General features: G+C 47.2%; 1 protein-coding gene across 2 annotated transcripts in view; it reads right to left on the reverse strand.

Moving 5' to 3' along the window:
• The window catches only part of LOC123127583 (ATP synthase subunit 9, mitochondrial-like), a 20,726-nt gene extending 11,256 nt beyond the window's left edge, over nucleotides 1–9,470 (reverse strand). The window contains exons 1-2 of one of the 2 annotated variants that reach the window (XM_044547331.1): nucleotides 9,464–9,470; nucleotides 9,167–9,171 (exon numbers count right to left, since the gene is read on the reverse strand). The gene's annotated coding sequence lies outside the window, so the exon portion shown is untranslated. Of the gene's footprint in view, nucleotides 1–9,165; nucleotides 9,172–9,463 lie in introns of both variants that reach the window. The other variant, XM_044547332.1, reaches the window with a different exon arrangement.
• Between the last annotated feature and the right edge of the window lie 2,117 nt (nucleotides 9,471–11,587).

The following is an 11,587-nucleotide window of genomic DNA, read 5'->3' on the forward strand; positions in this document are numbered from 1 at the left end:
ATCCCTATAGAGCGAAAGAGCTGCCTGGTGATCCCTAGGTTGCAGCACGTCCGGTCGTTAACTCCTCGCTAGCTGCCGCCATTTCTAGGACCGACCGATGCCTCACCTGCATGCACAGGTACCTACATAGTGTAGTGTCGGTCGCACATTCATAATAGCGTTCGCACTCATGTGCCTTCCTGAACCAGGGGAGTTCCCTTGCTCCTGATGCGTATGATTAGCCGGCCTTGCGGCGGCAAAAGGATTAGGACGCCCCCCATGCTAAGGTTCCCTGTGGTCCGGCCGCATTAGGTTAGGGAGCTGGGCGATAATAGCTCCTCCGCATCCCAAGCGCGCTGCCCTCCTAGGCGCGCAACACTAAGTAATCCAAGCCAACCCACATTACTAACTAACGGTGGATAATCATCTTTCTTAGAGGTACTAAATACAACTCCATGAATGAGCAAAATGAAGGTTGCGTTAATGATAAAGATCTCTGGGAAACCGCTAAAAAAGATTGAACATGTGGTTCCGAGTTTCGATAACTTCTTCTACTTTCATTTCCCCCGTCTTCCAAATCACAGAGTTAATTCAAAAGCCTAGGTGTTATTACTGAGCTGCTGCTCTTTTTTCTCTAATTCCCTTTTCAGATCCTCCAACTACTCCTCCTTATCCTACTCACTCGAAGTTTCGTTGGTCATTTATTGTTTTTTTAGCCTCTTTGACAAAGTTAGTAAGAAGAAAAACCTCGATCTTCAGTACACTTCACACCCACACAATCTCTATTTGAAACTAACACACCATTTCCAGATAGCGAGCGATCACTCAGCAATGATACCGCGCCGGACGAAGTACCTATCCCCGGGGACCACGCTTTTTTACTTGTTTGCTTTTTTTCTATACGAAATTCAGACGATTTCGTTTGTGTTCATGTTGGCGATTTCAGATATGAATGAGGCCGGTCGTCTCCCCTTCCTACGGGTTCCCCAGTGACACATCAACCACGCCCCTTCCTTTTCTCCAATCATAAATAACCTGATCTCTTTCTTTCTAATTCATCCCCTTCTTTCTAATTCAAAAAAGAAAGGGGGCGGTAAGGCAGGCTCGCAACTTACAAAGGGCACTCGCTGCTCGCAGGCCTGCTCTTTCTATTATGATTTCTATGTCTATGAAAGCTCCTTTGACTCCAGCCCCATAAGCTATTATTTCACCTGCACTAGCTCTTGGTCTTTGTCCAGGACAAAGATATCGCAATAGTGGAATAAGGAAGTGCAAGTTGGCGATTGAAGCAAAGGAAATATCAAGCCGAAGAGGATACCTGGGGCCATCTAAGACGGCTGTAGTAAATAGCTTACACGACTGATCAGGCTCATCAACCTATGGAACCTCACGCTATGTTGCTACGATTCTTTTATCACGAAAGCATGTCGGGCGAAGGAATAAAACGCGTACAACACTAGCAAGAAGAGACTTGCCAAAGAATTTGATGCCTCACAGGATCCTGCAAAAGCGGAGTCCAAAAAAGCACGAGTCGGGTCGGCGGTTTCAAATTCAGATAGTTCCGTTCAATCATCATCTGACACCTTTCGGTGCCATTCCTTTTGAAACTGGCGTTTCTTTTGTCAAAGAATTTGATGCCCCTGCGAAAAACCTAGTCAAGAAAGAGGTAAGGGCCGGGTCAGAGGCGGAACAGACATTCAAAGCAACCGAACCATAGATCCAGCTTTGCAGGACAAGCATAACGAAAGTAAGCATTTGGCCAGACATTCAAATAAACCCTATATCTAGAAATCCATCATCCCTGTCTGAACGGTCTAAGCATCATATCTTTTTCTTTTCACTTCCGCTGCATCGTCCGGCCATCAAAAATAGCTACATTAGCAGCATCTCGCTACAACTCCCTTGGCAACCCTAACACCAACAGGAACAACTCAGTTCAAGCTAGCAACAACTAACAATTTCTACTTCCTTGAACAAGAGCTTGCTTTTAATTCATGTTAGCTACATTCATTTTAATAGAAAGATGGGAAAGGCTAGGTTAGCAGAAGACTATGCTTGTGCCACAAACTTATTGCTTCGGAGAAGCATTTCTTCAATGAATCTTACTCAGTACAGTATTCATAAGGGACCTGTATCTAAATATTCTGTTCTAACATTCCTATTTTGGTTGGAAGTTTCTCAAATGAAAGAGCACAACCCTTTCCATCACTTCTCTACATAGTGGCATTCGGAGCTAGGAGCAGAGAAGAGAAGTCAATCGGAAGAATCGTAAAATCCTGGAGCTCAAACATTGCGTTCTACACTTTACTTTTGTTTTGTATCTCTGAAACAGGAGTGAAAAGAAATCAGCTCATCCACCGCTAACTAAACAGGGCGAAACTAGCTCTTCTTTGGTTTCCCTGGGTCCAAGTTGGGGCAAAACCTGCTCTTTTCCCGCAAAAAGTCTATCGTACTAGGTAGCGCGACACGCGACATAGGTAGTAAAGTAGTGATTTTGGGCCCAATTCATACTACTTTTTTGATTGGAATTCTTATCCTAGCTCGGCCTACTCACGAGTTGTTAGCCTTTAGCCTGATTACATAAAGCATAGCACTTCTGATCGATTTGAATATTCCATTCCCTATTTCCTTGAGCGCTTTCACCATTAACCCATGGGTGCCAAGACCATCCCCCGGGCTCTTTCTTCTTCTACTTCATATAATAGAACACAAGGATCGCACCTACTTTGCTTTAAGTATGTTTACTTTTTAACACCGTCTACGAAGAGACAAGATGAGAGAGGAGAGAGGAAGTTGAACGACAAGAGCTGAAGAAGTCCAATCAAGCTGAGGCCTGGAAAGAGTTAAGAAAAACACCTTCTACCTGCATTCATGGGTGCTCAACGATAGATTCCACATCAAGATAGGCAAAGCGGGATACAGCTTGTTTATTACCTCAAAGAAAACAAGAAACATGTCTTTTCTAATCACGGAACACGAGAATAGCATGCACGGGAGAAGGATTTAGGGAAAGGTACATGCTGCTTTTTCGGAGTCTATAGGGGAAAGGTACACGATGATTTTTCGGAGTCTATAGGGGAAGATTCCACCAGCCCCAATTGCTTTGGGTGAAAGATCGAACATCCACTCGTTTCTGGTTTCTGCTTTCTCCCTAGGGAAAGAAGATATGATACTTTTCGAAGAATGCAATCCCCGCATTCCGGCCCTGCTCTGCAAATCAACATCTGAAGATCTACGGGTCACCATAGTCTTCTGATCCACTAATAAGATTCCGCGCTCGAGATGATGTGATCTGAATGAAAAGATAGATACATCCGAGCTGCCCAAGGATATGGTCTGGGTACCGATCTGCTAGGATAAGGGGGAGATCCTAGTACTCAAAAGGCTGGGTAAATTTCGAAATTAAGCGGAGGAAATCCACCAATAAGAGAGTAATAGAAAATACTGTTATCATGAAGAAATTCTTTCAATCCATTAAGAAGATACTTAATTCGTTATACAATAGAGACGGGGAAAAAGATGATGATAAAAAATCCACAATAATAAGAAATCCATGATAAAAGATATAACGGATGAGGAAGGAGCTAAAGAACCTATCAACAATGATGCATCTAGTGGCAGTAATGATGCATCTACTTCTACTTCCCCTAACCCTAATGATGGTTCTAGTTCCACTAATGATGGAACAAATCCAAATGTGAAAACTAGTGCACCTAAGCACGACGATCATGGTATAATCCACCATTTTATATGGGGTGGTGGTAGTTCAAACGGTGGAGATAGTTCCAACAGTGGTTGGACTTCCTACTTGAATTCACCTATTGATAGATTTGTGAAAAATCGAAAAACATTTACCAATTTAGATCAAAGAGGTCTAAATGGTTTTATTGCCAAAATAATAGGGTTTATAGGTCCAACAACAATTGTGCTTCCATTCTTTTATAACAGTTGGATGCCGAGGATAGGTTTGTTTTCCATGTTTGTTAGAGAGCCACACGACTTTCAAATAGGAGTTAGCGTATGACCATATACCACGTTTCACAATTATGGAACTCTAGTTATGGAATATGTATATATAAATTATTTGTTCCACGCTCAGGTAGGCTGGCGACAATATAAATGTATTATATTTGATAAGTTTAAAGAAATAAATGATTCGCTAGGTTTGTTTTTTATCGATAATATTTACTTAAGGGATACTTTTGATGTTATTCAGCGATTCTCACATAGCGGTCTTGGTTTGAAATCCCTTTTGAAACGTGAAATCATAAACAAGTTGGTTGAAGTAGTAATACCATTTTATGATGAGAATTCTAAGTCATATGTGTACGGTTATTTTGCTTTTCTAGTATACGCAGGGTTATTTTGTACTGTTTGGTATAAGTATATACCTTGGGATCCATATATAAAACCTGTTGATTTAGCTCCACCATCACTTGGTTGAAGTAGTAATACCATTTTATGATGAGAATTCTAAGTCATATGTGTACGGTTATTTTGCTTTTCTAGTATACGCAGGGTTATTTTGTACTGTCTGGTATAAGTATATACCTTGGGATCCATATATAAAACCTGTTGATTTAGCTCCACCATCACTAGATGTATTTAACACCTATCATGCCGATGTCGTGGGTTATAAGAAGGTCACATACCTGATTACTAAGGACATTGTCCAAACAAACTATGGTAGACACCTTTAAACAACCATCATTTAACGAAGTAGTAAATTCGAATGACTACTACCTTGATCAATCTGATCACAAAGTGCGTTTTTCATGCTTATGCACTAGTATCATGGTTTCTATGTTGTTAGTAATAAAAACACTTCTTCCACATTAAACAGTACTGCATAGATACAAGTTTAGCACAATGAATTTCTGAGTTATTTCACACAAGGAATTTACAAGCTAATGAAAATCAATAGATTTATAGGATATCTATCTAAATACGGCTCCTATCATTTAAGGTTAGTAAATACTTACTAGGAAATGCTCTTCAGGGATACCAGAACTGGAAGATCCTGTCAAGGGGAAACAGTACCTTAATAAGCGCCATCCCGAGACTTGGACTCGAGGGATGGTAAGATCAATAGGAGAAGGAGATATGATACAATTACTATGATCAGGATACCTTATATGAGCCATACTTATCCAGGGAATCAATCGCGTGAGGGTGTTGTTGATAGAGGGAGCTCTGGCCAGGAGAGGCTAGAGCGAGTGATAGCAACGGAAAGGTAAGATCAAGAAGGAAACAAGGCTCAAGAGGACCCTAATGCACCAATACTTTAGGCATTCCAACTTCCAATACATACTTATCATGGAATGAAATCCAAGAGGAGCAAGCATATCACTGAGAATAGCTAGCTGAAATCAAGGATGCTATCACAATATTCAATGGAATCGTTACATCGGAATAAGATAGACCCGCTTTGATGTTGTATTCAGTATGTCAGCTAGGAGCCAGAACCCACTATGCCATAGTCATACAATCAACCTGTGTATTAACAACAATATCTAGACACGCAGGATGGATTAATTATATTGATGGCCAAGATAAGGTGCTCAAAGGGGAAGCACTCTTCATCAAGTAATGACCCCTGGGGGCGGGTACTGCCAAAAGAAAGGAACGCATAAGCTCTTCTTCCTGATACGGTTCGAAAGTAGTGCAAAGAAAAGCGGTACTTCGGTCGAAAAGAAAGCTGCGAGCCTCAATAGCTTGGTTGGCGGTGACTGAATAGCCTGACAGCAGGGACCCACCGGATGGGCCACCGTATTTCACCAAAAAAAGCATTTCCCCTTGACAGCTGGGACCCAGCAGCTACATCTTCGCACGCAAGGAAGTACGTTTGAGGGAGTCCTGGATTAGGGGGTGGCCGGATGGCCGGACTATACCTTCAGCCGAACTCCTGGACTATGAAGATACAAGATTGAAGACTTCATCCCGTGTCCGGAAGGGACTTTCCTTGGCGTGGATGGCAAGCTTGGCGATACGGATATGTAGATCTCCTACCATTGTAACCAACTTTGTGTAACCCTAACCCTCTCCGGTGTCTATATAAACCGGAGGGTTTTAGTCCGTAGGACAACAGACAGAACAACAATCATACCATAGGCTAGCTTCTAGGGTTTAGCCTCTCCAATCTCGTGGTAGATCTACTCTTGTACTACCCATATCATCAATATTAATCAAGCAGGACATAGGGTTTTACCTCCATCGAGAGGGCCCAAACCTGGGTAAAACTTCGTGTCCCTTGCCTCTTGTTACCATCCGGCCTAGACGCACAGTTCGGGACCCCCTACCCGAGATCCGCCAGTTTTGACACCGACGTTGGTGCTTTCATTGAGAGTTCCTCTGTGTCGTCGCTGTCAGGATCGATGGCTCCTACGATCAACAATAGCGATGCAGTCCAGGGTGAGACCTTCCTCCCTAGACAGATCTTCGTCTTCGGCGTCTTCGCACTGCGGGCCAATTCACTTGGCCATCTAGAGCAGATCGAAAGCTATGCCCCTGGCCGTCAGGTCAGATTTGGAAGCTTAAACTACACGGCTGACATCCGCGGGGACTTGATCTTCGACGGATTCGAGCCACTGCCGAGCGCGCCGCACTGTCACGACGAGCATGATCTAGCTCTGCCGCTGAACAGTGCCCTGGAGGCTGCACCCGCATCGGCTTCGACCCTTAATTCGGAGCCAACTACGCCGATCGAGGATGGGTGGTTGGACACCGCCTCGGGGCTGCGATCCCAACGGCGATCGAGCCGAACACCAGCCCTGCACTCTGTGAGACTCATGACTCCAAGGAGCCGGACTCCTCTCCGGACTCCGAACCCTCCGCGCCCCTGCCGATCGAATCCGATTGGGCACCGATCATGGAGTTTACTGCCGCGGACATCTTTCAGCACTCGCCTTTCGGCGATATTCTGAAGACACTGAAGTCTCTCTCTTTATCAGGAGAGCCCTGGCCGGACTACGGTCAGCAAGGTTGGGATATGGACGATGAAGAAATTCAAAGCCCACCCACCACCCACTTTGTAGCCACTGTCGACGATTTAACCGACATGCTCGACTTCGACTCCGAAGACATCGACGGTATGGACGCCGATGATGAAGACGATGAAGAACCAGCGCCTATTGGGCCCTGGAAAGCCACCTCGTCATATGACATATACATGGTGGACACCCCAAAAGAAGGAGATGGCGATGGAACGGCGGAGGATGACCCCTCCAAGAAACAGCCTAAGCGCCGATGTCAGCGGCGCCGCTCAAAATCCCGCCAAAACAAATACGGTGATTCCAGCACGGGAGATAATAATACTCCGGAGAGTGCCGAAGAAAACCCCCTCTAGCAACATTTAGCATAGGAGGATGGAGAAACCAGCCCTCATGAGAGAGCGGCAGACAGAGAGGTCGAGGACGATAATCATATGCCTCCTTCCGAAGACGAGGCAAGCCTCGATGACGACGAATTCGTCGTGCCAGAGGATCCCGTCGAGTAAGAGCGTTTTCAACGCAGGCTTATGTCCACGGCAAGAAGCCTCAAGAAAAAACAGCAACAGCTTAGAGCTGATCAAGATTTGCTAGTCGACAGATGGACTGAAGTCCTTGCGGCCGAAGAGCATAAACTCGAACGCCCCTCCAAGAGCTACCCAAAGCGTAGGTTGCTACCCCGATTAGAGGAGGAAGCACTTGATATGGATGATCGGCCACCTCGTGGCCGCGACAGAGAGGCCTCTCGGCCCTCCACTCAAGCCGCACCCCGTACCAAGGCACGGGAAAATGCGCCAGACTTGCGAGATATGTTGGAGGACAAGGAAAGGCAAACAAAATCGATCTACGGATCGCGTGGGCACCCCATGACTCAAAACAATAACCGTCACGCCGGACATAAATCCGGTAGGGCCGAACATAGTAGACAAAGCTCATTGGAGCTACGTCGTGACATAGCCCAGTACAGACGCGCCGCACACCCACTATGCTTCACAGACGAAGTAATGGATCATCAAATCCCCGAGGGTTTCAAACCCGTAAATATCGAATCATATGATGGCACAACAGATCCTGCGGTATGGATCGAGGATTATCTCCTTCATATCCACATGGCCCGCGGTGATGATCTCCACGCCATCAAATACCTCCCACTCAAGCTCAAAGGACCAGCTCAGCATTGGCTTAACAGCTTGCCAGCAGGATCAATCAGTTGTTGGGAGGACCTGGAAGCCGCATTCCTCGACAATTTCCAGGGCACTTATGTGCGACCCCCAGACACCGATGACCTAAGTTACGTAATTCAGCAGCCAGATGAATTGGCCAAGCAATTCTGGACACGTTTCCTAACAAAGAAAAATCAAATAGTCAACTGTCCGGACGCCGAGGCCCTAGCAGCCTTCAAGCACAATATCCGTGACGAGTGGCTTGCCCGACACCTTGGACAGGAAAAGCCGAAGTCTATGGCAGCACTCACGACACTCATGACCCGCTTTTGCGCGGGAGAAGATAGCTGGCTTGCTCGTAACAACAATATGACCAAGAACCCTGGTAATTCGGATACCAGGGACAGTAGTGGTAGGTCACATCGCAACAAGCAGAAGCGCCGCATTAACAGCGACAAATGCTGAGGATACGGCAGTTGATGCCGGATTCAGAGGCTCTAAATCCGATCAGCGGAAAAATCCATTCAAAAGGAATCCTAGGGGCCCATCCAGTTTGGAAGGAATACTCGACCGCTTGTGCCAAATACATGGCACCCCTGAAAAGCCGGCCAATCACACCAACAGGGATTGTTGGGTGTTCAAGCAGGCAGGCAAGTTAAACACCGAAAATGAAGACAAGGGGCTCCATAGAGATGACGACGAGGAGCCCCGGCCGCCGAACAACAGTGGACAGAAGGGTTTTCCCCCACAAGTACGGATGGTGAACATGATATACGCAACCCACGTCCCCAAAAGGGAGTGGAAGTGCGCGTTAAGGGACGTATACGCGGTAGAGCCAGTTGCCCCAAAGTTAAACCCATGGTCCTCCTGCCCGATCACCTTTGATCGAAGGGACCATCCCACTAGCATCCATCATGGCGGATTCGCCGCATTGGTTCTAGACCCAATTATTGACGGATTTCATCTCACTAGAGTCCTTATGGACGGCGGCAGCAGCCTAAACCTGCTTTACCAGGATACAGTGCGGAAAATGGGCATAGATCCTTCGAGGATTAAGCCCACCAAAACGACCTTTAAAGGCGTAATACCAGGTGTAGAGGCCAACTGTACAGGCTCAGTCACACTTGAAGTGGTCTTCGGATCTTCGGATAATTTCCGAAGCGAGGAGTTAATCTTCGACATAGTCCCATTCCGCAGTGGCTATCACGCACTGCTCGGGCGAACCGCATTCGCCAAGTTCAATGCGGTACCGCACTACGCATACCTTAAGCTCAAGATGCCAGGCCCTCGAGGAGTAATTACGGTCAATGGGAACACCGAATGCTCCCTCCGAACGGAGGAGCACACGGCGGCCCTTGTAGCGGAAGTACAAAACAGCCTCTCCAGGCAGTTCTCCAGTCCGGCCACTAAACGACCGGACACCGTCAAGCGCGCCCGAAGTAACCTACGACAACACCGCCTGGCACGATCCGAGCAGGCGTAGCAATGCGGCCCCAACCCTAGCCCTCGCAAAAAGGCGACGCCAGCACTTCGCGTACATAACTACGCTCTAGAGATACCATGGGTATAGGGGGAGGGGCACCATCACGGCACGCCCGAAAAACGGCTTAAACCGTACCAGGGGCTGCCGATTTTTTAATTTTCTCTTACTTTCAGGACTCCATCCTTCGGAAGGCCTGTTCGGCAGTTCAATTGCCGCACAAACGATGCAAGAACCAGGGAAGCAGACAAGCCGCGCCGCATTACGGAACTCCCAGGTGGTCTCTATCACGAGCAGTATACCTGTTTCGCATACTATTCTGCAGCTTGCCCCTGGAACGGACATGTTAAATAGTCCAACCTTTTGCTTATCGCATTATTTGTATCATTCTGCTTTGATCACAGCCCTCTTTAATAAACAATGCATAGCTTTTGTCTATTTTTGCATTACTTTTTTTATATGTTCTTTCGACATGTTGCACCCGTACACTTTGGTACGGCCAAAATACGCCAAGGGCTTCAGTACCCCTCAACATGGTGTGAGAAGTCCGAACACTTTAACAAGTGCGGCACCCCGAACTTATAGCATTATATGCATCGGCTCTGAATCATGTCTTGGGTCAATAGTTGGGTTTGCCCGGCTCCTATGTTTTGGTGCCTTACGTTCCGCTATATCGGCTAAGGTAGCACTAGGAGAACCACTGCGATTGTGCCCCACTTGAGCTGGGTCGAGCACCTCAGTGGAGAAAGCTAAAACTGACTGTCATGATGAAGCGAGAGTTGGTCGCTGTTCGAGAGGTTTTTCGAGTCCCTAAAGACTTATGCCGCCTAGAGCGAGGAGTCGGCTCTGTCCAGCCAAGGCGTGGATAGCGCCCCGAACTCGGTCTTCCGAATACCAGGGGCTTCGCCGAAATTTAAAAGTATAGAATTCTATGGCTAAGTGAGAGTGTTCACGCATTATAGTCAGATTGCCTTGTTCGTTGGGTTGAGCGCCTCCCTCGAAGGACCCAAACATGGGAAAAAGAGCGCTCAGGTTTATCCCCGAACACCCCAGCACTAGCGGCACGGGGGCAGAAGCAGACGACTCGCCATCTCTCAAAATTGATAAACAGCCGCACAGAAGGTAATATTTTAAATTCCAACAGCATTGCTTAGCGCATATGAACAAGTTTTCAGCGGACATGACAAAACGAGCAAGTTTCACTCAAAAATTACATCCCTAGAACATTCATCCGCCACAAGGTAGGCACCCTTCAGAACATCCTTATAATAATTCTCGGGCTTGCGATGCTGTTTCCCCGGCGGTGGCCTGTCCTTCACAAGCTTCTAAGCATCCAGCTTGCCCCAGTGCACCTTAGCACGGGCAAGGGCCCTACGGGCACCTTCAATGCAGACGGAGCGCTTGATGACTTCGAGCCTTGGACAGGCCTCTACCAGCCGCCGCACCAGCCCGAAATAGCTCCCAGGCAGAGCCTCTCCAGGCCACAGCCGAACTATGAGGCCCTTCATGGCCTGTTCGGCCGCCTTGTGGAGCTCGACCAGTTGCTTCAGCTGGTCGCTCAGGGGCACGGGGTGTCCGGCCTCAGCATACTGAGACCAGGACACCTTCTCTGTCGAGCTGCCCTCCTCAGCTCGATAGAATGCGGCGGCATCGGACAGACTCTGGGGAAGATCTGCGAACGCTCCTGGAGAGCTCCGGATTCGGGTAAGTAACAAGTAACTCACGTTTATGTGTTTGCTTTGCATAAAGAATGCCTTACCCGCCGCTATCTTCTTCACCTCATCCAACTCCTGGAGGGTCTTCTGGGATTCGGCCTTGGCAGACTTGGCATTTTCAATAGCCGCCGCGAGCTCGGACGCTCGCGTCTTTTAGTCAAGCTCCAAACTCTCATGTTTTTTCATGAGAACCTGAAGCTCTTTCTGCACCTTGCCAACCTGGGCCTCGTACTTCTCCCGCTCGGTGCGCTTCGTGGCCGCCCT

Source organism: Triticum aestivum, chromosome 6A (genome assembly GCF_018294505.1).
Source record: "Triticum aestivum cultivar Chinese Spring chromosome 6A, IWGSC CS RefSeq v2.1, whole genome shotgun sequence".
Lineage (NCBI taxonomy): Eukaryota > Viridiplantae > Streptophyta > Magnoliopsida > Poales > Poaceae > Triticum > Triticum aestivum.